The 27,704-nt window shown below is 43.5% G+C and overlaps 1 protein-coding gene across 1 annotated transcript in view; it reads right to left on the reverse strand.

The window, feature by feature from the left end:
• Positions 1-1,916: 1,916 nt before the first annotated feature.
• LOC137619757 (zinc finger protein 91-like) overlaps positions 1,917-27,704 on the reverse strand; it is a 152,327-nt gene continuing 126,539 nt past the window's right edge. The window contains exon 4 of the transcript XR_011039976.1: positions 1,917-2,465. The gene's annotated coding sequence lies outside the window, so the exon portion shown is untranslated. The remainder of the gene's footprint in view (positions 2,466-27,704) is intronic.

Genomic DNA, 27,704 nt, shown 5'->3' on the forward strand with positions numbered 1-27,704 from the left:
GGGGTTAAGGGTTGGAAATTTCCAAATAGCCGGGGGGGGGGGGGGGGGGGGGGGGGGGGGGTAAAAGGGTTAAAAGCTTCAGTCTTGCCAAAAAGTACATAACCAATATTTTATGTCCCTTGAGACCAGAACTAAGTGCATAATTGGTCCTCGAAAAGGTTAGAGTTTGACACCTCTAGTTGAGCCCTATCGATTATTATTATCAATATTACTAAGCATTATGAAGCTTCATCTGTGGTGGAAATGTGGGAGGTTGGGCTGTGGCACCCTAGCAGTACCAGCTGAACTCGGCTGAGTCCCTGGTTAGGCTGGAGGAACGTAGAGAGTAGAGGTCCCCTTTTTGTTTTTGTTTCTTTGTTGATGTCGGCTACCCCTCAAAATTGGGGGAAGTGCCTTTGGTATATGTATGTATGTACTAAGCTACAACCTTGGTTGGAAAAGCAGGATGCTATAAGCACACGGGCTTAGAAGAAAATAATAGCCCAGTGAGGAGAGGAAATACATAAACTACAAAAGTAGTAATGAACAATTTGGAACTTTCCAACTCTTAACCCCCCGGCCTTTTTTTTTTAAGCACATTTTGCAATATATATATTTTTAAATTGCTCTAACAACCTTAATTTTCATCATAAAGAGGTCAGGTTGGTCTCATTCTTTTGGAAAACGCCTGAAGTTTCTCAAAGTTATCAAAAATATGCAAAATAAAAATGTAAATAGCAGTTTTTCGCAAAGACGTACCAGTACGTCCATGGGGGTAAAGAGATGAGTTTTGTGAAACGTACCAGTATGTCCATTGGGGGTAAAAGGGGTTAAAATAAAATACTTCAAGAAAAGTTACCAATTTAAAACAGATCTTTCTTATATAAACTAAAAAGAGATATGTCAACCTGTTCAACATGACATTCGCTGCAAGTTTGAACTTTTAACCCTTTTACCCCCAGGCTCTTTGGAAATTTCCAACCCTTAACCCCCAAGGGGCTATTTTTTCCCCAGCACATTTTGCAGTATATTTTTTTTAAATTGCTCTAACAGCCTTAATTTTTGTCATAGAGAGGTCAGGTTGGTCTCATTCTCTTGGAAAATGCCTGAATTTTCTCAAAAAATCATAAAAAATATGAAGAAAAAAAAATTTTATAGCATTTTTTTGCAAGGACATACCGGTACGTCCATGGGGGTAAAGGGATGAGTTTTGTGAAACGTACCAGTACATCCTTTGGGGGTAAAAGGGTTAAAAGTTCCATCGATTCAACTACCCGATTAGGATGATCCTTCCACAACTTACAGTCTGTGTTTGGCATTTTTAAAATATATCCAGTTCAAACCTCCTACTTACAAATTATTGAAGTTGAGCAATGCTCATTTTTACAGTGACAATAAGACTTACCAATAGGACATTGACCAAGCAGATCATGGTCTGTTAAACAGACAAGCACAAGTAATATAAACTTCAAAGTACTCAATTTGGAAGAAATTTTAAGCTTAACTCTATGCCGATACACAAGATTTCATTATACAGAACACAAAGACTGAAATACTGTATATACATGTAAAATGCAGACAAAATATTTCCATTTACTCCACCCGCAATTTTATAAACCTTACAACCAAGTGATTTGCTTTGGCTGAAATCAACAGGAGAGTCCATAACAAACCTAATATTGCTTGGAGAACGTACGGAGGGATCTTGATTATGATGGATCCACAATAATTTGAAAAAAAAGAAAAAAAAAATCACATCCTCTGCAAAGAACACATTTTAAGAGTCAACTTTCCAAAAGATAAACTCAAGAATAAAGAAAAGTTTGAATGCAATCTCATGAAAGACCTTTAGAACTCAGATACTTATTGTATATTTTATCATTTTTCTTAAGTGATTATTAATTACAGTATATTGATTTATAATTTTGTAAAAAAAAACTAAGTTCACATCTGTATTTTGGTAATGGAATAATTACGAAAAGAATGTAAATCAATAAATAGTACTTTTATGATAAGAAAAAAATTACAACAAATGCTCCAACTTTGACCTGGTATGTTTCATAAATAGATGGCTGGTCCTACTTTATGAAAACCGCTGAAATTTCCCCATAAACGATCAGCAACTGAACATCAAATGCTATGGAAAATATATTGCAGTTAAGACGTAATGATCGCCCAAGTAGTTTACTGATGACGGTTCTCGTCCCGAGTGATGTTAGAGGACTTTGAAAGTACACTATACAAACTCTAAATTCTTTATTCTTTTAACAGAAGATATATTTTGTAAATTACCTTTAGACTGTACCTATATGTCGTTAGTTTAATATAAAGGCCCGGAAATATTAATCTGTAGTGTGGCTTAGACCTGCAACTGGGCCCCCTTCATCATCGGATTCCATCTTTTCGGGGACATCCGAAAAGAAATCGCAGCGGTTCCGCCGTTTGGAGGATTCAAGGTTGAATCCCTTGTCGTGCTTCTTGTGGCCCTGAAAAATGTTATTTTTATTAATAAAATAAATTTTTGAATATACTTACCCGATAATCATGTAGCTGTCAACTCCGTTGCCCGACAGAATTCTATGGAGGGATACGCCAGCTATCACAATACTAGAAGGGGGTGTATTTACCAGCGCCACCTGTGGCCAGGTACTCAAGTACTTCTTGTTGACACCTCCTCAATTATTCCTCGGTCCACTGGTTCTCTATGGGGAGGAAGGGAGGGTCGATTAAATCATGATTATCGGGTAAGTATATTCAAAAATTTATTTTATTAATAAAAATAACATTTTTCAATATTAAACTTACCCGATAATCATGTAGCTGATTCACACCCAGGGGGGTGGGTGAAAACCAGTGTACAAGATTAAAGGATAGCTAAGTATCCCATATTTCATATAATCAGTTATCCACAATAACAATGAAATAATAAGTACCTGGTAAGGAAGTCGACTTGAACCGTTACTCTGCCTTTAATAAGATCGTCTTCCTTACTGAGCGCAGCGTTCCTCTTGGGAGGCTGAATCAACTCAAAGGTGCTAAAGTATACAGGGCTGCAACCCATACTAAAGGACCTCATCACAACCTTTAACCTTGGCGCTTCTCAAGAAAGAATTGACCACCCGCCAAATCAACAAGGATGTGGAAGGCTTCTTAGCCGACCGTACAACCCATAAAAAGTATTCAAGAGAAAGGTTAAAAAGTTATGGGATTATGGGAATGTAGTGGCTGAGCCCTCGCCTACTACTGCATTCGTTGCTACGAATAGACCCAGGGTGTAGCAGTACTCGTAAAGAGACTGGACATCTTTGAGATAGAATGATGCGAACACTGACTTGTTTCTCCAATAGGTTGCATCCATAACACTCTGCAGAGAACGGTTCTGTTTGAAGGCCACTGAAGTAGCCACAGCTCTCACTTCATGTGTCCTTACCTTCAGCAAAGCAAGGTCTTCTTCCTTCAGATGAGAATTTGCTTCTCTAATCAGAAGCCTGATGTAGTAAGAAACTGAGTTCTTAGACATTGGTAGAGAAGGCTTCTTGATAGCACACCATAAGGCTTCTGATTGTCCTCGTAATGGTTTTGACCTTTAGATAGTACTTAAGAGCTTTAACTGGGCAAAGTACTCTCTCCAGTTCGTTCCCCACCATGTTGGACAGGCTTGGGAACTCGAACGACTTAGGCCAAGGACGGGAAGGAAGCTCGTTTTTAGCCAAAAAACCGAGCTGTAAGGAACATGTAGCCGTTTCAGATGTGAAACCTATGTTCCTGCTGAAGGCGTGGATCTCACTTACTCTTTTACCTGTTGCTAAGCACACGAGGAAAAGAGTTTTTTAATGTGAGGTCCTTAAAAGAGGCTGATTGGAGCGGTTCAAATCCTGATGACATTAGGAACCTTAGGACCACGTCTAGATTCCAGCCTGGAGTGGACAACCGACGTTCCTTTGAGGTCTCAAAAGACCTAAGGAGGTCCTGTAGATCTTTGTTGGAGGAAAGATCCAAGCCTCTGTGGCGGAAAACCGCTGCCAACAAACTTCTGTAACCCTTGATCGTAGGAGCTGATAGGGAGCTTACGTTCCTTAGATGTAACAGGAAGTCAGCAATCTGGGTTACATTGGTACTGGTTGAGGAAAACTGCATTGGCCTTGCACCAGCTTCGGAAGACTTCCCATAAAGACTGATAGACTCTGAGAGTGGATGTCGTCCTTGCTCTGGCAATCGCTCTGGCTGCCTCCTTCGAAAAGCCTCTAGCTCTTGAGAGTCTTTCGATAGTCTGAAGGCAGTCAGACAAAGAGCGTGGAGGTTGGGAGTACCTTCTTTACGTGAGGTTGACGCAGAAGGTCCACTCTAGGAGGAAGAGTCCTGGGAACGTCGACCAGCCATTGCAGTACCTCAGTGAAACATTCTCTCGCGGGCCAGAGGGGAGCAACCAACGTCAGCCGTGTCCCTTTGTGAGAGGCGAACTTCTGAAGTACCCTGTTGACAATCTTGAACGGCGGGAATGCATACAGGTTGAGATGGGACCAATCCAGCAGAAAGGCATCCACGCGAACTGCTGCTGGGTCTGGAATCGGAGAACAATACAAGAGGAGCCTCTTGGTCATCGAGGTAGCGAATAGATCTAAGGTTGGCTGATCCCACAGGGCCCAAAGTCTGCTGCAAACATTCTTGTGAAGGGTCCACTCTGTGGGGAAGACCTGACCCTTCCGGCTGAGGCGATCTGCCATGACATTCATATCGCCCTGAATGAGCCTCGTTACCAGCGTGAGCTTTCGATCTTTTGACCAAATGAGGAGGTCCCTTGCGATCTCGAACAACTTCCTCGAATGAGTCCCTCCCTGCTTGGAGATGTAAGCCAAGGCTGTGGTGTAGTCGGAGTTCACCTCCACCACCTTGTTAAGCTGGAGGGACTTGAAGTTTATCAAGGCCAAATGAACTGCCAACAACTCCTTGCAATAGATGTGAAGTGTCCTTTGCTCCTGATTCCATGTTCCCGAGCATTCCTGTCCGTCCAGTGTCGCACCCCAGCCCGTGTCCGATGCGTCCGAGAAGAGACGGTGGTGGAGGACTGAACAGCCAATGGTAGACCTTCCTTGAGAAGAATGCTGTTCTTCCACCACGTTAGAGTAGACCTCATCTCTTCGGAAACAGGAACTGAGCCCGTCTCTAGCGTCATGTCCTTTATCCAGTGAGCAGCTAGATGATACTGAAGGGGGCGGAGGTGGAGTCTCCCTAACTCGATGAACAGGGCCAGCGATGAAAGTGTCCCTGTTAGACTCATCCACTGCCTGACTAAGCATCGGTTCCTTCTCAGCATGCTCTGGATGCATTTTAGGGCTTGGAAGATCCTTGGGGCCGACGGACAAGTCCGAAAAGCTCGACTCTGAAGATCCATACCCAAGGAGACAATGGTCTGGGATGGAACGAGCTGAGACTCCTCAAAATTGACCAGGAGGCCCAGTTCCTTGGTCAGATCCATAGTCCATTTGAAAATCTCCAGACAGCGACGACTTGAGGGAGCTCTTAAAAGCCAGTCGTCTGACGGAGCCGGACACAAGATCATGATACTGCTGCACAGTCTGTAAACTGTCAATCATGGGCAAGCGAGGAAGTACAGTGACAACCCGAATCTGTCTAGACTGTCTGGGTCGTACAGACAACTCCTTAACGGGTTGCTGAGGTTGCCCACTGCGTCACAACAAGTCCCTTCTGTTGGTTGTTGAACGTCTTCCCCGTGACACATTGACTCCGTAAACAAAAAATCCTCTAACAAGGACTAAGCTTGGACTGCATGTCATGCAACACAGCTCAAGGTCTATGGGAGCAGGTGTGGTAACAGACGGGATTAGCGGCTGAAGTGTAACCATTACCTTCCCTGTAAGCATGTTATGCTTAAATAAAAATCCATAAGAGGTTATGCAGCTAAAGGCTCCCTCCAAATGACAGAGTCCTCAAGGGAATATCAGAAGGAGGGAGAAAAGAACTTTCTCATCTACAGGGACCTTATCCTAGAAAAGCTAAGTTCTCTGAGTGAGGGTTCACTGGTGCAAAGCAGCAGACTAGAAGGCAACGTTATGAAACTGCTTGACAGTCTAGTGAGTTGGCAACAACCCAAGATGTGTTGAGAAGCATGCGGTAAGGTATGCAGAGCATGAAGGAAAGCAGAGCGTGTGCATGGCGTTTAACATTTCTCAGAAATTCCATGACCAGTGCTAGAGTGCTTAATGCATGCTTGCATGGGGTTTAAACCATGGTATGCTGAACAGCAGAGTCAGAACGAGCTGGAACAACAACAGAGGTTTCCTCAACTTGAGGGAAAACCTGAGGTTCAGACTGCATAGGCTGAACAACAGACGGAGCAGAAGGCAGGTGCAAGGGTGAAGGAGGTTGACTCCTAGCAAGAGTTGCACCCAAGGATTGTACCAGCTGAGCGGAGGACGGAGGCGGAGTAGTCCGTTCCTGTTCCTGAGAGATGAGTGGAGCATGAGAAGGTTGAGGCTGCGCAGAACAAGGTAAAGTTCTAGCAAGCTGAGGCTCCTGAGGCGCAAGTGCATGGTGTAGAAGAGCTTGCCTAGATGAGGGTTGAACTCGGTGCAGCGCTGGTTGAGCAGACAGACTCACGGAGGGGAGAGGTTGTTGTACCCCAACCGAGAGTTGCACCACTGGAGGAGCAGCAAGGGGAGGAGGAGGAAGAGTGTAACTCTCCTGATCCCAAAGCAAGGGTTGCCTTAAAGAAGGCTGAGGCTGAACAACACTGTGAACAGCAAACTCCGAAAGTGGTTCAACATCGTACGCCTGGCAGATGGAGCTGCGACTGGGTGCAGCGAGTGCAGGCGGGTGCAGCACAGGCTGAACGGGTGCAGGAGGTTGGTGCACCACCGGTGCAGGCGGGTGCAGCATAGGCTGAACGGGTGCAGGAGGTTGGTGCACCACCGGTGCAGGCGGGTGCAGCACAGGCTGAACGGGTGCAGGAGGTTGGTGCACCACCGGTTCAGGCGGGTGCAGCACAGGCTGAACGGGTGCAGGAGGTTGGTGCACCACAGGTGCAGGAGGTGCAACACTCTCAGCACGACACTCACGCATCAAGTCCGAAAGCTGTGCTTGCATGGACTGTAGTAGAGTCCACAACATCATACGCCTGGCAGATGGTACTGTGATCAGGCGGAGCGAGTGTAGGAGGAGGGAGTGTAGGCGGAGGCGGTGGAGCAACACTCTCAGCCCGACACTCACTCATCAAGTCCGAAAACTGTGCTTGCATGGACTGTAGTAGAGTTCACAACATCGTACGCCTGGCAGATGGTGCTGCGACCAGGCGGAGCAGGTGCAGGCTGGGCGAGCACAGGTGCAGCGAGAACAGGTGGAGGGAGTGCAGGCGGTGCAACACTCTCAGCCCGACACTCACGCATCAAGACCGAAAGTTGTGACTGTATGGACTGCAGTAGAGTTAACTTGGGGTCGGTAGACACTAAGTTCTGCTGAGGTAAAGCCTTAACAGCAGAGATCTGTTGTGGCAGAACCTTACTCCTCTAAGTCGGAGTGTAATCAACTGATGACTTAGGAGAGTCAGAGCTAACCCAACGACTGCATTCGGGTTGTGAACTTTAACTTCGTACGTCTGGCATAGGTCTGGACTAAACGTTTAAGAAGTCTTGAGACCTGAGACCAGCGTTACTCTGCCTTTATTTTCTCCCCTAATCTCTTCTGCAGACGAGCAAAATAAGGGCTCAATCGTCTGCGGGTGGGAGTGACGGTCTCGGTAAGACACGCCCACAACCACCGAGAATACTTCTGTGCGCCGATCAAGGCCTGCTGAACCCTTATGCCCTTCGACATTGCTTCTCCCCTGGGCTTGGGAGCTTGCAAGAGGTCCCGGACTGGGAGGACAACTGGCGCGCACAAAAGTACCCTCAAGCACTAATCACTTATCACTTTGATTTCTGTTTGCACTTATTTCACTGAACTCGAAACTTTAAGTGGTTTGTACCTGAAATATGCAATTCTATCCTTTCTCAAAGTTAGTAATTGCGAAAACAGAATTACAATGTAACAGAAAAATCTAATGAAAGATAAATCAGTGGTTGGAAAGAGACTAAACACTAGATCACTCTAGAAACGTTTAGTTTCTTCCCCTAAAGAGACTAGGGAGAAGAGCAAAAATCGATAATGACGTTACTCGTACGCCTGGCAGGCTTGAATGAAACGTTTATCCTCTTTCTCCCTCCGTCTCTATCTCTCTCTCTCTCTCTCTCTTGACTTAGGACCTGAGAGAAGAGCCCAATCATATATATCGTTAAAACATATTATTGTAAAGGAAAAAAAAAAAATGAAAAGTTCCTTTATTAGGATCAAAACCATTAAGTTAAGAAAGAATGAACAAAACGCTAGACACGGTTACTCTTACTGCAACGTGAAACCGTGAACATTCTTTCTCTATCGTAACGATAGAGTGCAAGTTGAACGTTCTGAACGTCAACAACTGCAGAGACAAAACAAAACGTTAGTTCAGCTTTGAAAACAGTACGAGACTGTCAAAGAAAATCTTTCAAACTCTGTGGCGGAAATAGCATAATATGTTAACAGGTAAAACCGAAATGACGGGCTCAAAGTTTATTAACTTCGGTAAAAGACCGCCTATTATTAGGAAGGTCGAATATAAACAAATATAAAAAATTAATTTTAATGAGTTTATAATAAAAGGAAGTTAATCGAAGAGGCCTATAAGAGGCGGAGAGATATAAAATAAATCTATAACTTTGTTAAGCAAAATTAAGAAAGAGAGTCTATACTCTCTTAGACACCAACACTTCCGTCTAAGGGAAGGGTCGGCCATTGAAAGGTGAACGAGAGTTCATACTCTCTCGTCACCAATATTAATCAAATTAATTCCAAAAGCTAACTAAGCTAATATAGAAGTTTTCCAGTAAAGCGACAGCCGAAATCAAAGAGAAATACTTCACCAAAGTCGTGAAAATACTCCAAGAACATAAGCGTATCCCAGAACGTCTTGCCGGAAGCACGACAGAGGAATAATTGAGGAGGTGTCAACAAGAAGTACTTGAGTACCTGGCCACAGGTGGCGCTGGTAAATACACCCCCTTCTAGTATTGTGATAGCTGGCGTATCCCTCCATAGAATTCTGTCGGGCAACGGAGTTGACAGCTACATGATTATCGGGTAAGTTTAATATTGAAAAAAAACAATGGCATGAAATGCTTACAAATTCAACTCAACACGTAACGGCTAATGATTCCCTAATGTCAAGTTTCGAACGTAGTGCTGTGAAATATAAAATTACCAAAACAACAATACTATTTATAGCATGGAAGGAATTATCAAAATTTTGAAACAAGTCTTAATAAAATATTAACTCATGGCTGCCAATCCAAAAAACACTGTATTACAAACCCATCATAATTCTATAAATCAAGCTCTTTATATTCCCAAATGTTAAACTATTAAAACTTCAAAAGTTCAAAGTTGGAGCAAATGTTTTTATGTTGACCAGACTGACATGAGTCTTTTTATAGTTTATATATGACATATCTATTATGACGTTGTTACAGTTTTTTGAATGATTTACTGTTAATTTTTTCTCATCATCTATTTATTTCCTTATTTCCTTTCCTCACTGGGCTATTTCTCCATTGGAGCCCTTGGGCTTATAGCCTCTTGCTTTTCCAATTAGGGTTGTAGCTTGGCTAGTAATAATAATAATAATAATCATGTAAAAAAGCATCCAGCATTGCAAGCATATTCCAATCCTAAGGCTATAATCCTCCAATAATTTTCATATGACATATTGTATATTGTACAGTACTAGAGAATTAATGAAGAACACTTCCTAAAAATAACTGGTGAAAAGTATGGCGAGAAGATTTACTACAGTAAAAATATAAGGGGACATTCATATTACTAAAACGTAAGACTGGCATTCAGACTTTATAATACACAGTTGGTAAAAGAATCAATGAAGAACACTTCCTAAAAATAACAGGAGAACAAGAGAACCTACTTTTAAGGTTGGTTATAACATTTACTAATAAAACAAGGTTTGAAAAAGGATGAATTGAATTTTTAATTAAATCACGTCGCCCAGAGGGCTACCACTTACAAGCAGCGCACACTGCATGATAAACCTTCCAAGAATTAGATTGTATTTATGAATTTAGGGAAAGTGCTGGAGTTTGTCAGACCCTTCAGTACCCAAATGCAACTGGGGAAAAAACCCTTCAGTTATTATTATCATTTCTAGCAAAGCTACAACCACAGTTGGAAAAGCAGAATGCTGCTGCAAGCCCAAGGGCTTCAACAGGGAAAATAACAAGAAAGAAAGGAAATAAGGAAATAAACTATGTATGAGAAGTAATGAATAAGAAATATTTTCTTAAAATCAGTAGCAACATTAAAATATATCTGTCATTTATAAACTCTGAAGAAAAACTTGTTAATCTCTTCATCATAAAAATCTTCGCTGTAAGTTTGAACTTCTGAAGTTCACAGAATCAACTGCCAGATCAGAAAGTTCATTCCACAATCTGGTAATACCTGGAATGAAATTTCTAGAATACCTACTGTATAGGGTTAACCCTTTTGATGAACAATTAGAATTACTATGAGATACAAGTTTGAAGAGTTGGAAGACCCAGGCCTACTTGGCTGAGGGTTATGAAACGTGAAATAGGAGATGATGAAAGGAGAAGTAATGATTAAAAGCTCAAGATAGAGACGACTGGCAAAATCCAACCGAGGCCCTTTGCATTAACCCTTTTACCCCCAGGCTCTTTGGAAATTTCCAACCCTTAACCCCCAGGGGGTTATTTTTTTCCCAGCACATTTTGCTGTATATTTTTTTTAAATGGCTCTATCAGCCTTAATTTTTGTCATAGAAAGGTCAGGTTGGTCTCATTCTCTTGGAAAATGCCTGATTTTTTTTTCAAAAAAATATCAAAAATATGAAAAAAAAAAATTTTAAAGCATTTTTTTGCAAGGACGTACCGGTACGTCCATGGGGGTAAAGGGATGGCTTTTGTGAAACGTACCAGTACGTCCTTTGGGGGTAAAAGGGTTAACAAAACAACCTGTATTTCCATACATTCATAGACATAAAATAAAGAGGTTTCATGATACCAATTTTTTTTCCTATAAGATAAGCTACTACATCTTAAAGTTGCAAGATGAGTTATGAGTGCTCTTAACCATCTGCTTAAAGTCTAAACATGATATTTTCATAATAAAATAAATTTTTGAATATACTTACCCGCTGGTTATATAAGAATGGCTAGCGTCCCTGACGCCCCGGTAGGAAATTCAAAACTCCCGCGTGGCTATCGCAGATATGCCAGGTGTACACTAGTGCCCTCTCGGTACAACAGGTAGAACTATACCCACTTCTTCAGATTTTCCATGCCCCATGGTCTCTAGAGGGGAGGAGGGTGGGTTTTTAACTTATATAACCAGCGGTTAAGTATATTCAAAAATTTATTTTATTATGAAAATATCATTTTTAAATATAAAACTTACCCGCTGGTTATATAAGAATGGCTGATTGACACCCTTGGTGGTGGGTCAGAGACAGCTACATAATTGGAAATTCACTTAAGCGTTACACAAACTACTTAAGAGGTTCTCACCTGATAAGGAAGCCGACAGTAATGCTCTGCCTCATTTTGTCTGCTATCCTTACAAGATCCAGCGGTCCACCCAGGGGGCTGATGATCTCTAGGAGCTGTCAAACGGTTCAATAACCCATAACATGACAGGACCTCAACCAATACCCTTGTTCCGGGCACTCTCTAGGAACAAAATGACCACCTGACCAGGTCAAAGATTGCGGAGGATTGTCGACCAATCTTCACGTACAATCATAAAAACCTATATAACAGTTCCAAGAGAAGGACAGGGGTACTAGGAATATAGGGAAAAGTAGTGGTGAATGTCTCACCCACTACTTCACTCGTTATTACGAGTGAACCCAAAACGTAGACGTCCTCATAAAGAGACTGAATACGATCTAAGAAAAGTAAGGCGAATACAGGAATACCCCTTCACAAGGCTGTATACGCGATGCTTTGCAGAGAATAGATTAGTTTAAAAGTTACAGAAGCTCTTATAGCTCTAACTTCATGAGTCTTTACCCTTTCGACATGTTACGATCTGCTACCCAACAGTCTGAAAGAACTCTTGTCATTAAAGTCTATAAAAGACGATAGAGCGTTTTAGACTTAGATAGCGCAGGCTTCTTGACCGCGCACCAAAGAGTCATGAATAGGCTCTTAACCTCTTTGGTCCTGACCCGATAAAACTCCATCGTTTTAACCGGGTAAAATATTCTTCATAGCCCTTCACAAACAAAATCTGAGAGGATAAAGATCCCGAAAGATTTAGCCCATGGATGAGAAGGACGTTTGTTCATGATCAAGAATCCAGGATGCAAGGAGCCTGTGGCTTAACCATTGTGAAGTCTATGTTCTTGCTAAAAGATTGAACTTCACTGGCTCTCAACTATAGTAGACTTATTTAGAAAGTCTCCAAAGTTAGGCTTTAAAATGAAACCAAGTGTAAAGGCTCGGATCTGTCGCTACCGCGAAATTCCAGAAACGAATTCTAAATTTTGACTGGAGCATCTTGCTGACCCTTCTAAATTATCTTAATGATCTGAGAAGATCTATAAGGTCTTTATTTGATAGATGCAATCTTCTGCGTCTGCAGACAACTGTCCGCATACTCCCTTGATGGTCGAGGAGGAAAAAATGTGTTTTCCCTCCAAGGTCTGAGGAGAAACAGGGCACTTGTCTCAGAGTTACCAAATGAAGAGCCCTTTAGCTCTACACTACTCCATAAAACACCCTAATTGGGTTGTAAAACCTTGAGGCAACGGTCCTTGTACCAGAGATAGTCTCAGCTGTCTCTTTCGAACAGCCTCTTGATCATAGGGGTCTTCGAAAATATTGGAGGCAGCTATACCTAAAGCTTGATGGTTTAAAAAATAAAGCGTTCGTGATCCTGACACAGGAAAAAACGGAGTGATGACATGCTTCCAGTAAACACCCAGCATGAGCCCAGTCTGGGACCAGTATGGTTCCAGCCTGCAGTATATGCTCATCAAGTCGTGAGAGAGAGAGAGAGACAAGATTTAGACCTCCTCCCAACATGCATCCATATCAGTCGCAAGACACCAATACTGAAGCTAGGCCTGCTGAAAAGGAGCATCAACCACATAAACCTCATGCTGTGAAGTTAAGACCTGATCATGTGCACCAACAAATGTTCAACACACGAAGTCAAAGTTTGACGCAAGAAAGCGTTAGCTGTGAGGTGAGAGCAACGCGAAGACAAGACGACAGTCTGTCCATACTGCTGTGAGCCAACGACTAGACTGTATATGTCTAATATGCGACTAAAATGTCGCCTGTGCTTGCATCCCCGCAGGGTGCTAGCGTGCTATATGCGATCGCCTTGTCGAGTGGATACAGCGCTCTGTGTACGACTCGCCTGCTGTAAATCTACAGCATGCCGCCCGGGGACAACAGTATCGTGTCCGGTCAGTGGCACACCAGAGCAACTGTTAGTCTAACATGATGCGGAAAAACCCGACTGACCTTATCCAGTATACGCCCAAGCTGGAATATGCGTCTAGGTTGCTTAGAATCTCAGGTTGCCCTGTTTGTCGAGAGATGCTCGCGTGTAGTATGCGTCCGCATGAGTGGAGACGCGTATCCCGCCGACCGCGAGGATGGGACAACTAATTGAAAGGATCAACTTTGACTGTCAGGGTCTAAGCATGCATGCGCGTCTGAGCCGCTACAAGCATCTGCTCTACCGCCTCCCGACACAAGAGCCTATCTTTGCGAGGAGACGCTGCTGAGCATCGGAGAACTATGCTATATGATCCTAAAGGAAAACCATACCTTTGATCTAGTGGTAGTCCTCACTCTTTAAGGAGAAAACATTTTTCCCCCCAGAAATCGTAAACGCTAAAAAGAGAGGAAATTGACCTCCTTTAGCTCAGACCAACCCTACACTCGCGGGGCAGCTTGTGTGCCACCTCAAGCGTGAGCGAAGGTTAGAAGGGATCATCAACCGCAGCCCCGAGAGCGACCTGGGAGAGTCCCTATGACATTCCCAGTGCGCCTAGTGCGTGACCTGAACGTATCCCATGCTATGAGATATCGTTAAGAGTAGTCACCCGACCCCAGAAGAAAGTACTAAACAATTCCTCAAACTGGGGGCAGAGAGGAAGTGTAAACAGAAGCAAACTGAGCACCTCTTCTCTCGAAGAATTATACGTCTTGCGCGCTTTTGCCGCTAACACGTCGCCTTTTTTCAACAGAAAAACTTTCAGTAAACATCAGTAACTGAGAGAAAAATTACTAGAAAACATGTGACTCCTGAAAGGTCTCGGACGTATTGATTGTTGATGACCAAGTCTAGGTTCTGCGACCTTCTAAGAGGACCAACTCTGTCTTCCCTGACTGTGCTTCAGATTCCAGAGGAAGAGCCAGGATTAAATATAACTCTTCTGACTTCCGCTCCTCTCGTGGAAGAAAAGACACACTCGATTGCTTCCCATTTAAGAATCGCAACACACCTGCTGGCAGAGCAAGTTCTGTTCGCGTGCCTACCTGGCGATTAACTTCCTAGTCTAGTAGACAGGAAGAACATCAAACGTCAGTCGATTGAAGCTGCGCTCTGATTAAATAGACGACGTACGGACCAAGGGTCCGCTCTGTTCTTCTACCAGGGCTGCCAGAAGTTGTTTCACCTGGCTCCCACTGCTGCTTGAAGGGGAGAGCAGTCAAACCCTGCCTCGACTGGGCTTGACTCCTCTTTACCTTTGCTTCCTTGCCTCTGGTTTGAAAGTACTTCTGCCTATTGGTTTACCTCGAAAAGGTTGGGCAGAATGAGAATATGATGTCCCCTCCTTAGTTCTAAGAGAAGAGAAGGGCGTAGGTAAAACCTTACTGACTGTTTTAGTAACCAAAGTTTGAGTAGTCTTCTGAGCCCAATTTGCAGGCACTCCCTTAACTAAATCCTGCGGAAAAGGAGCCGAAGATATGGGCGCAAAAGCAACTCCGATCTCTAACATGGAGTGATACCCTCAGAAAAGAAGAAACACAAAGTAGCTCTTTTCTTTATAACTCCTGCAGTAAGTAAAGCAGCCAGCTCTTTAGAACCATCCCTGACTGCCTCCTCCATACAAGACATAAGTTGGATAAGACTACTTGTGTCTGTGTCCTTTATCTCAGTTACTCTTCTGCTTAAGACTCCCAGTGACCACTCAAGTAAATTAAATAGTCCCACTCTCTGAACTATCCTTTCAAGAGCTGGTCAAACTTCGACATTGACCACTACAGTCTATTCCTTCTCATGGCCAGGAGACGGGAAGAATCTACCAGGTTTGAGAAGTCTCCCTGCGCAGGCGCCGGCACTCCCAAACCCAAGACCTCCCGCGTCTCATACCAAACGTTCGACTTAGAATTTAACTAGTCTGGTGGGAAAGCGAAGCATGTCCTGCCCAGAGCTTTCCTTAAATCCATACATGCTCTTATTAACTTCAATACTCTCTTAGAGCAGGAAATCACCTTTTATGTATAGAAGGAAGTCTCCACTGCCTTACTTAAGGTAAACTCATAAGGGGAAGATAGTGGAGTAACTGGTGTAAAACAGTCTGGAAAAAAAAATTCCGAGAAGCCTAGATTTATTCAAGTCCACCGAATTGATCCTTGTGAGAGAGAACCTCATCTGGGTCTACCTCTAACAAATCAGAGATTGGAGCTAAGTAGGCGCATCAGTGGTAACATGGACGCACTTGCGCTGTTCCATATCCACATCCAATTGACAGCCACTTGCCTTGGTTATCTGTCACGATTGATTTATAACAGAATAAATCCAGCTGGCGCTGGCGCTTCGCCTCGTCCTGGTGTGCCGCGCACACGTGATATTAGCGCTACCGCCGCTGGTCGCGCTGGCGCTCTGCCCACTCATGACTCGACTGGCATGGATCATCACGCTGGCGCTTGGCGCTTGTCTGGCGCAGGCGCTACACTCACCGCCTTCATTAGTTAACTTCTGAGCCTCGTCTCGCTTCCGCTCAGGCTCCGCTTGCGCCTCGCGCCTGCCATTTGGCGAAAGTCATCAAGCTTAAACTAACGATCGGCTGTCTGCTTATTTTAATAGTTGTTGTGAAACAGAGCTGTGCCGAGACAAATCTACATTGACCTGCCGCTGAACAGTGAAACTGGGAGACCGCCTGTGCGATATCACGTCGGTCCCAGAGATAGCAGGCCGCCTGTGTGACAACGGGTCTATCACTGAAGGCTAACACCCAGGATCACCGTCAACAGCTGGACGATAAGACTTCATCATCAACGAGAGCTGTTGTTTGAAACGTAAATACGCAGAAGGAATCTAATATTGTTTTCAGCTCAGCGCCTGAAAAGCGCCTATAATATTTGACAACTAATACCTCGCTTTATCTATAACGAGGGTGAGCGCTCTGCGCTCAAGAGTACTTCTATTCGGGTCTAAAAAGACTGTAGCCCCTGGCTACTCTCTCGATTCCTTTCGTCGTTCGACTTAACTTCTCCCCTCCCGGGAGCTTGACAGAGGTCTAAGACTAGGATAACGACAGATCCGAACCGAAGCACTCTCCACTGAATAAAATTCACTGCGTAATTTAACACCAAAAGTTTTCATTCCATTGTTTATTAAAATGTTATTTTTATTAGTAAAATAAATTTTTGAATATACTTACCCGATAATCATGTAGCTGTCAACTCCGTTGCCCGACAGAATTCTATGGAGGGATACGCCAGCTATCACAATACTAGAAGGGGGTGTAATTACCAGCGCCACCTGTGGCCAGGTACTCAAGTACTTCTTGTTGACACCTCCTCAATTATTCCTCGGTCCACTGGTTCTCTATGGGGAGGAAGGGAGGGTCGATTAAATCATGATTATCGGGTAAGTATATTCAAAAATTTATTTTACTAATAAAAATAACATTTTTCAATATTAAACTTACCCGATAATCATGTAGCTGATTCACACCCAGGGGGGTGGGTGAAAAACCAGTGTACAAGACTAAAGGATAGCTAAGTATCCCGTATTTCATATAATCAGTTATCCACAATAACAATGAAATAATAAGTACCTGGTAAGGAAGTCGACTTGAACCGTTACTCTGCCTTTAATAAGATCGTCTTCCTTACTGAGCGCAGCGTTCCTCTTGGGAGGCTGAATCAACTCAAAGGTGCTAAAGTATACAGGGCTGCAACCCATACTAAAGGACCTCATCACAACCTTTAACCTCGGCGCTTCTCAAGAAAGAATTGACCACCCGCCAAATCAACAAGGATGTGGAAGGCTTCTTAGCCGACCGTACAACCCATAAAAAGTATTCAAGAGAAAGGTTAAAAGGTTATGGGATTATGGGAATGTAGTGGCTGAGCCCTCGCCTACTACTGCATTTGTTGCTACGAATGGTCCCAGGGTGTAGCAGTACTCGTAAAGAGACTGGACATCTTTGAGATAGAATGATGCGAACACTGACTTGCTTCTCCAATAGGTTGCATCCATAACACTCTGCAGAGAATGGTTCTGTTTGAAGGCCACTGAAGTAGCCACAGCTCCCACTTCATGTGTCCTTACCTTCAGCAAAGCAAGGTCTTCTTCCTTCAGATGAGAATGTTTTTCTCTAATCAGAAGCCTGAATAGTAAGAAACTGAGTTCTTAGAACTTGGAAAAGAAGGTTTCTTGATAGCACACTATAAGGCTTCTGATTGTCCTTGTAAAGGTTAAGACCTTTTTAGATAGTACCTAAGAGCTCTAACTGGGCAAAGTACTCTCTTCAGATCATTCCCCACCAAGTTGGACAGGCTTGGGATCTCGAACGACTTAGGCCAAGGACGTGAAGGAAGCTCGTTTAGCAAAAACCGAGCTGCAAGGAACATGTAGCCGTTTCAGATGTGAAAACAATGATCCTGCTGAAGGCGTGGATCTCACTTACTCTTTTAGCTGTTGTCAAGCACACGAGGAAAAGAGTTTTTAATGTGAGGTCCTAAAAAGAGGCTGATTGGAGAGGTTCAAATCTTGATGACATAAGGAACCTTAGGACCACGTCTAGATTCCAGCCTGGAGTGGACAACCGACGTTCCTTTGAGGTCTCAAAAGACCTAGGGAGGTCCTGTAGATCTTTGTTGGTGGAAAGATCCAAGCCTCTGTGGCGGAAAACCGCTGCCAACATACTTCTGTAACCCTTGATCGTAGGAGCTGAAAGGGATCTTACTTTCCTTAGATATAACAGGAAGTCAGCAATCTGGGTTACAGTGGTACTGGTTGAGGAAACTGCATTGGTCTTGTACCAGCTACGGAAGACTTCCCCTTGAGACTGATAGATTCTGAGAGTGGATGTTCTCCTTGCTTTGGCAATCGCTCTGTCTGCCTCCTTCGAAAAGCCCCTAGCTCTTGAGAGTCTTTCGAAAGTCTGAAGGCAGTCAGACGAAGAGCGTGGAGGATTGGGTGTACCTTCTTTACGTGAGGTAGACTTAGAAGGTTCACTCCTAGAGGAAGAGTCCTGGGAATGTCGACCAGCCATTGCAGTACCTCTAAGAACCATTCTCTCGCGGACCAGAGCGGAGCCAACCAACGTCAGCCGTGTCCCTTTGTGAGAGGAGAACTTCTGAAGTACCCTGTTGACAATCTAGAACGGCGGGAATGCATACAGGTCGAGATGGAACCAATCCAGCAGAAAAGCATCCACGTGAACTGCTGCTGGGTCTGGAATCGGAGAACAATACAACAGGAGTCTCTAGGTTATCGAGGTAGTGAACAGATAATGGTTGGCTGACCCCACAGGGCCCAAAGTCTGTTGCAAACATTCTTGAGAAGGGTCCACTCTGTGGGGATGACCTGACCCTTCCGTCTGAGGTGATCTGCCATGACATTCATACCGCCCTGAATGAACCTCGTTACCAGTTAGCTTTCGATCTTTAGACCAGATGAGTAGGTCCCTTGCGATCTAGAACAACTTCCACGAAAGAGTCCCTCCCTGCTTGAAGATGTAAGCCAGGGCTGTGGTGTTGTCAGAGTCCACCTCCACCACTCTGTTAAGCTGGAGGGACTTGAAGTTTATCAAGGCCAGAATAACCGCCAACAACTCCTTGCAATAGATGTGAAGTGTCCTTAGCTCCTGATTCCATGTTCCCGAGCATTCTTGTCCGTCCAAAGTCGCACCCCAGCCCGTGTCTGATGCGTCCGAGAGGAGACGGCGGTCGTGTTTCTGAACAGCCAAGGGTAGACTTCCTTGAGAAGAAAGCTGTTCTTACACCACGCGAGAGAAGACCTCCTCTCTTCGGAAACAGGAACTGAGACCGTCTCTAGCGTCATGTCCTTTATCCAGTGAGCAGCTAGATGATACTGAAGGGGGGGGAGGTGGAGTCTCCCTAACACGATGAACAGGGCCAGCGATGAAAGTGTCCCTGTTAGACTCATCCACTACCTGACTGAGCATCGGTTCCTTCTCAGCATGCTCTGGATGCATTCTAGGGCTTGGAAGATCCTTGGGGCCGACGGAAAAGTCCGAAAAGCTCGACTCTGAAGATCCATACCCAAGGAGACAATGGTCTGGGATGGAACGAGCTGAGACTCCTCAAAATTGACCAGGAGGCCCAGTTCCTTGGTCAGATCCATAGTCCATTTGAAAATCTCCAGACAGCGACGACTTGTGGGAGCTCTTAAAAGCCAGTCGTCTGACGGAGCCGGACACAAGATCATGGTACTGCTGCACAGTCTGTGAACTGTCAATCATGGGCAAGCGAGGAAGTACAGCGACAACCCGAATCTGTCTAGACTGTCTGGGTCGTACAGACAACTCCTTATCGGGTTGCTGAGGTTGCCGCACTGCGTCACAACAAGTCACCTCTGTTGGTTGTTGAACGTCTTCCCCGTGACACATTGACTCCGTAAACAAAAAATCCTCTAACAAGGATTAAGCTTGGACTGCATGTCTTGCAACACAGCTCAAGGTCTATGGGAGCAGGTGTGGTAACAGACGGGATTAGCGACTGAAGTGGAACCATTACCTTCCCTGGAAGCATGTTATGCTTAAATAAAAGACCATAAGAGGCTATGCAGCTAAAGGCTCCCTCCAAATGACAGAGTCCTCAAGGGAATATCAGAAGGAGGGAGAAAAGAACTTTCTCATCTACAGGGACCATATCCTAGAAAAGCTAAGTTCTCTCAGTGAGGGTTCACTGGTGCAAAAGCAGCAGACTAGAAGGCAACGTTATGAAACTGCTTGACAGTCTAGTGAGTTGGCAACAACCAAAGATGTGAGACTGAGAAGCATGCGGTAAGGTATGCAGAGCATGTTGTATGCAGAGTATGCTGTATGCAGAGCATGCTGTATGTAGAGCATGTTGTATGCAGAGCATGCTGAATGCAGAGCATGCTGTATGCAGAGCATGTTGTATGCAGAGCATGCTGAAAGCAGAGCATGCTGTATGCAGAGCATGTTGTATGCAGAGCATGCTGTATGCAGAGCATGCTGTATGTAGAGCATGTTGTATGCAGAGCATGCTGAATGCAGAGCATGCTGTATGCAGAGCATGTAGTATGCAGAGCATGCTGTAAGCAGAGCATGCTGTATGTAGAGCATGCTGTAAGGTAAGCAGAGCGTGTGCATGGCGTTTAACATTTCTCAGAAATTCCATGACCAGTGCTAGAGTGCTTTAAGCATGCTTGCATGGGGTTTAAATATCAACATAATATTTACCTTACATTCATAACTCATGATTCATATTTTTGCCATATTCTGCGATATTGTTAAAAATATATTGCAAGGAATACAAATATATTTTTATAAGTAATACAAATAACCTCCATTATCATAAGGTTTGAAAATGGAGGTAAGATATGTTGAACAGCAGAGTCAGAACGAGCTGGAACAACAATAGTTGTGGTTTCCTCTTCAAGACTCTGTTGAGGGAACACCTGAGGCTCAGTCTGCAAAGGCTGATCAAAGGAAGTAGCAGAAGGTAGGCGCATGGGTGGAGGAGGCTGACTCCTGGCATGAGTGGCTGAACCCAAGGGTTGCGCTTGCTGAGCGGTTGGCGGAAGCGGAGTAGCAAGTTCCTGTTCCTGTGGTGTGAGCGGAGCGCGATGAGGTAGAGGCTGCGCAGAACAAGGTAAATGTCTCGCAAGCTGAGGCTCCTGAGGCGCAAGGCTAAGGTGTAGTGGTGCTTGCCTTGTGGAGAGTTGAGCTCGCTGCAGCGAGAGCTGAGGAGACTGACTCAAGGACGGGAGAGGTTGTTGTACCTCAACCGAGTGTTGCATCACTGGTGGAGCAGCAAGTGGAGGCGGAGGAAGAGAGGTATAATCCTCCTGATCCCATTGTAAAGGTTGCCTTAAAGAAGGCGGAGGCTGAACACCACTGGGAACAGCAAACTCAGAACGTGGCTCAACATCGTACGCCTGGCAGGTGGTACTGCGATCAGGCGGAGCGAGCGCAGGCGGCGGAGGGAGTGTAGGCGGAGGCGGAGCGCAACACTCTCAGCCCGACACTCACGCATCAAGACCGAAAGTTGTGACTGCATGGACTGCAGTAAAGTCAACTTGGGGTCGGCAGACACTAAGGTCTGCTGAGGTAAAGCCTTAACAGCAGTGATCTGTTGCGGCAGAACCTTACTCCTCATAGGCGGAGTGCATTCAACTGATGACTGAGGAGAGTCAGAGCTAACCCAATGACTGCATCCGGGTTGTTGAACTCTAACTTCGTACGTCTGGCATAGGTCTGGACTTTACGTTTAAGAGGTCTTGAGACCTGAGACCAGCGTTTTCTCCCCTAAATTTCTTCTGCAGACGAGCAAAATAAGGGCTCAATCGTCTGCGGGTGGGAGTGACGGTCTCGGTAAGACACGCCCACAACCACCGAGGATACTTCTGTGCGCCGATCAAGGCCTGCTGAACCCTTATGCCCTTCGACATTGCTTCTCCCCTGGGCTTGGGAGCTTGCAAGAGGTCCCGGACTGGGAGGACGACTGGCGCGCACAGAAGTACCCTCACGCACAACACTGACACACTTTGCGCTAATCACTTATCACTTTGATTTTCTGTTTGCACTTATTTCACTGAACTCGAAACTTTAAGTGGTTTGTACCTGAAACACGCAATTCTATCCTTTCTCAAAAGTTAGTAATTGCGAAAACAGAATTACAATGTAACAGAAAAATCTAATGAAAGATAATAATTCAGTGGCTGGAAAGAGACTAAACACTAGATCACTCTAGAAACGTTTACTTTCTTCCCCTAAAGAGACTAGGGAGAAGAGCAAAGACGATAACAACGTTACTCGTACGCCTGGCAGGCTTGAATGAAACGTTTATCCTCCTCTTTTTCCCTCCGTCTCTATCTCTCTCTCTCTCTCTCTCTCTTGACTTAGAACCTGAGAGAAGAGCCCAATCATATATATCGTTAAAACATATTATTGTTAAAGGAAAAAACTGAAATATTTCCCAAAATGAAAAGTTCCTTTATTAGGAACAAAACCATTAAGTTAAGAAAGAATGAACAAAACGCTAGACACGGTTACTCTTACTGCAACGTGAAACCGTGAAAAGTCTATCTCTATCGTAACGATAGAGTGCAAGTTGAACGTTCTGAACGTCAACAACTGCAGAGACAACAAAACGTTAGTTCAACTTTGAAAACAGTACTAGACTATCAAAGAAATTCTTTCAAAGACATTAAAATAGCATAATATGTTAACAGGTAAAACCGAAATGACGGGCTCAATGTTAATTAACTTCGGTACCAAGAAAAGACCGCCTACTATTAGGAAGGTCGAATATAAACAAATATAAAAATTAATTTCAATAAGTTTATAATAAAAGGAAGTTAATCGAAGAGGCCTATAAGAGGCGGAGAGATATAAAATAAATCTATAACTTTTGTTAAGCAAAATTAAGAAAGAGAGTCTATACTCTCTTAGACACCAACACTTCCGTCTAAGGGAAGGGTCGGCCATGAAAGGTGAAAGAGAGTTCATACTCTCTTCGTCACCATAATTAATCAAATTAATTCCAAAAGCTAACTAAGCTAATATAGAAGTTTCCAGTAAAGCGACAGCCGAAATCAAAGAGAAATACTTCACCAAAGTCGTGAAAATACTCCAAGAACATAAGCGTATCCCAGAACGTCTTGCCGGAAGCACGACAGAGGAATAATTGAGGAGGTGTCAACAAGAAGTACTTGAGTACCTGGCCACAGGTGGCGCTGGTAATTACACCCCCTTCTAGTATTGTGATAGCTGGCGTATCCCTCCATAGAATTCTGTCGGGCAACGGAGTTGACAGCTACATGATTATCGGGTAAGTTTAATATTGAAAAAGGAAAGCTTCACAATCATTTTAAAATCATAGTATACGTTCTCTCAAAAGAAATGAACTCATTTAAAGAGAGACTTACCATTCTCTCAATCGTTCGAATGGGAATGAAAAATACTGAATCCAATATAAATGCAGCGAAAAATTAAATAAGAAATAAATATTACCTTAATAGGTACGTATATTTCTAACATAAAATAAACCCTTAAATTAAGGAATTCCAATAAGAGACGAATCATCACTCGTATTTATTGGAACATTTACACTTAATATAAAAATAATTTTAGTATTCCACTAAGGAGACAACGATACATAGAATCGTGTTCATCGATTCGTATAAACATTAAGTGAAATTTAACTTCCTTTAATTTCTGACAAAGGAAAAGTACTGACAGGATCAATTACTTTCAAAACAAAATGTTCCTTTTATATAGTACAACTAAAAAACTTGAGAAGTAGAAAGAATGTACTATTCATAAAAATATCTACGAAATATTGTAGTATTGTAACAATACTGATAACTGCGTAACAACTGAGCGCTAGTAAATCTTTGCAAACAGATTGAAGATCACCTCAAGAAAAACTATTAAAAGGATAAAATTATCTTAGATTAATAATCCTTTAATTAAATTTATAACTTAATATTTCAAAAGAAAGTATTCACTTATAATTATTTGTAAAAGCAAGTCGACTTATAGCCTACGACATAAGGCTGTGACGTCATCAATGGACGAAATGTTTACCTTTCGTCCTATGCTTTAGTGAGGTTTAAAAAAGGTCGATAAATCTTTTAATCTTACCTTTTAAGTTATAAATACGTGAACACAGTTCAAATACAAGAAAAAGGCGAAAGCCCAAACTCAAAAAACGTTAATACATCACCAAATAACGTCCAAACAGAGTAAACTGCGAGAGCGAATTTCCAATAGAACCGACAGCCAAGCCGGCAGGGAAAATCTGAAGAAGTGAGTATAGTTCTACCTGCTGTACCAGGAGGGCACTAGTGTACACCTGGCATATCTGCGATAGCCACGCGGGAGTTTTGAATTTCCTACCGGGGCGTCAGGGACGCTAGCCATTCTTATATAACCAGCGGGTAAGTTTTATATTTAAAATACCAAAGTGCATTTTGGCCCTCAAGTTAATGGACAATGCTGGGCTAAAGGGGAAAGACAGAGACAGATAGTGTTGACAGCAGTGTCTTTCAGTGAGCCGGATAAGATGTTTGACCCGATGCAACAAGAATTTTTTGGGGAGTCAGGAAGTGTCGTCTTTGGGAGGAGCGTCGGGAAATAATGCCAGTGTGACTCCTGCTGTAGTAGTGTAGTCTGAACCAGTGTTTAGCACAGAGGGGGTAAATGTTACGCAGTCAAAAGATTGTAGAGGATTCAGGGGAGGCAAAGGAAAATGAAATGTGGCAAATAGTGAGGAAAATTGACAGAGAATCTATGTTGATAGATTTGGCAATGTAAGAAAATGATTTATATGTGAATCACTATACCACCTGTTTCCTGCATGTACAAAGAGAGTGTATGTTAACTAATCTCTCTTGGGGAGTTCGAAGAGCATGCCCAAACCATCTCCATCTACCACTTACCATGATCTCATCCACGTGTGGCACTCGAGTAATCTCTTACAGTTTTATTTCTAATCCTGTCCTGCCATTCAACACCCAATATTTTTCTGAGGGGTCATGAACTTGAAAAAGCAAAACACGAAGAACTGAAAAGTTAGAAGACTTTTCGGGTATAATTCAGAAAGCACCGCCAGTTAGGTGGGTGGTAACAGAGAAGAAAAAACGGATTTTGAGCGAAGCGAAAAATCTATTTTTGGGTGAGATAGCCATGTCGTCCTGATGGAAGTTCCTAAAAGGTAGATTCCTTGGGTATATATAACTACGGCGATATTCCCAGAGAATTTACCTTAAGGTACCCAGAATTCTAACTCCTGGAGCGAATATCCCTAATAAAAGAACCAGGGATATCGCGAAATATCAGAGGACGAATTCTTGACACGCCACATAGCAATCTGCACCCCGAACAGAGTTAACACTTTGAAGGGGTCAATTGGCAAGAAAACGAAAACGAGAAAGAAAGGAGAGCCGCTCGCAAGGTATCTCTCCTCTCCCGTTTCGTAAGCGTGCATTGCGCAGCTCACGGCGCCATCTGTATTCCTCGTAGCGATACACGAGATGCTACAGATACTGTATGTAGGGAGGGGACCTACAGCCCTTTAAAAGAAAGGGAAGGGCGGGTCCATCAGGACGACATGGCCATCTCACCCAAAAATAGATTTTTCGCTTCGCTCAAAATCCGTTTTTTGGGCTCAAGCCATGTCGTCCTGATGGAAGTATACCAGAGCATTACTGTATCTGTGGATTCTCAAAACATGCCGTACTCCCCGAAGGTATTTCCCGGCCAACTAGACCTAGAGACCTAAGATGTTACCGTCATACATCTTTTCAACTAACCATAGACCATGTTAGTGCTTCCTGCCCCCTACAGGGAAGAGTCCTACTAGACTCTGGAAAAGTCTCGAAGAGTACATATACCTATGTATGAATAACAGACAAGCCAATATAGTGGTCTCACCCTATATCATATAAAGCATAGTTTGTAAAGAACCACTGAGTCAATATGAAATATCGACCAGCTCTCCGTTCAATACTGGATTGGACAAAGGTTTATATCCGAGTAGGCGGAAAACCTGCATATCCGCCACCGTCCCCTCAGGGCATGGAGTCCTCCCGCCAAGGGAAAGCATAAACCAATGCAAAGAATGCTTGCATAAAGGAACAATCTATTAGAATTATCCCAGATAAATATACATAGAACGTAATGCAAAATTATATCAAATAAATTGACACAGGTGAAGGAGACGCAAGGTTCACAAGAACTAGTTTATTGACAAACAATAAATAAAACAGGTTAAACAACCATTATATATATATATATATATATATATATATATATATATATATATATATATATATATATATAGAGGAGGATAACCAACAAAAAAGCATAAGCATGATAGTAAACAGAAACTTGTTTATCTGAAAGAAAAACATTAGCGCCACTTTTAACATACCAAGGTATCAAAATTATAAAAGTCTGTATTACTAATCAGTAACATTAGCGTTGGAAACGCTCAGCACACATGTCTGCACTTATGCTAGGTTCACCTTTGAAAGTGGAACAGTCAATGTGGGCAACCCAGTGCCGTCACACTTAGTTTGTAGAACAGTTTGTAACTACACACTCACCCCGGAATTAATCGTCCCAATTAAATCCACTGTTCCTCGCAGAGTTAAATAGCAGGGTTAACGACACAACCCACTGCTACCACAGACCTCTTTAGTTGCTCCACTTGCTTCGCATAGTGACGAAAGAACACTCTGGAAGACTTCCAGCCAGTGTATGAACAAAGATGTTCAAAATCCAAACAATTAAAGAAATTTAAGGATGAGGCAACTTTCCTCGGATCGTGACCTGCGGGTGTACTGTCTGGATCCGCTCTGCGAATAAAATAGGTGATTTTCGCCCTAAGTTGTTTCAGTGAAAAATTTGAGCCTGATGTTTCTCCCCAGAATAGTTGACCACCCCTGAAGTCTGAAGTTCTACGAAGATAGACCTTTAGGCATTCCACTGGACATAGAGATGCATCTTCTTTCAGAGGGCAGATTCTCCAGGGACCCCACCTGTTGGTGGGTAACTCGTTCTTGGCGAGAAACGTAGGATCCGGAAACAGGTTCAGTTCTCCCCCATCCAAGAACTGAACACGACCCTCCTCTCTCGAGAGGGCTACAATTTCACTAACCCTGGCCCCCGACGCGAGTGCAAATAGGAAAATAACTTTTTGGGTCAAATCCTTTAAAGCACACTCCTCATTGTTCAACAGCGAAATGAAATGAAGAACTTTATCTAAAGACCATGAAATGGGCTTTGGAGGTGCTGATGATCTGACCCTAGCACAGGCTTTCGGAATTTTATTAAAAATATCGTGAGCGAGGTCGACCTGGAAGGCATATAAAATGGGTCTTGTCAAAGCAGATTTACACGTTGATATTGTGTTGGCTGCTAACCCTTGACCATGGAGGTGAATGAAGAAAGACAAGTAGAAGTCCGTCGAGATCTTTTGCGGATTCTTCGCCTTGACAAAGGCCACCCATTTCCTCCATGATGACTCATATTGCCTTCTAGTAGATTTGCACTTATATTCCTCTAGGAAGTCTATACTGTCTTTCGAAATCCCGAAATGTTTTCTCACCGCTAGGGAGAGAAAATCATGAGCTGCGGGTTCCGGGTTTTCTGTGATGAAGCGCAGACAGTCGACTTCTGAACTCGC

This window comes from Palaemon carinicauda, chromosome 26 (assembly GCF_036898095.1).
Source record: "Palaemon carinicauda isolate YSFRI2023 chromosome 26, ASM3689809v2, whole genome shotgun sequence".
Lineage (NCBI taxonomy): Eukaryota > Metazoa > Arthropoda > Malacostraca > Decapoda > Palaemonidae > Palaemon > Palaemon carinicauda.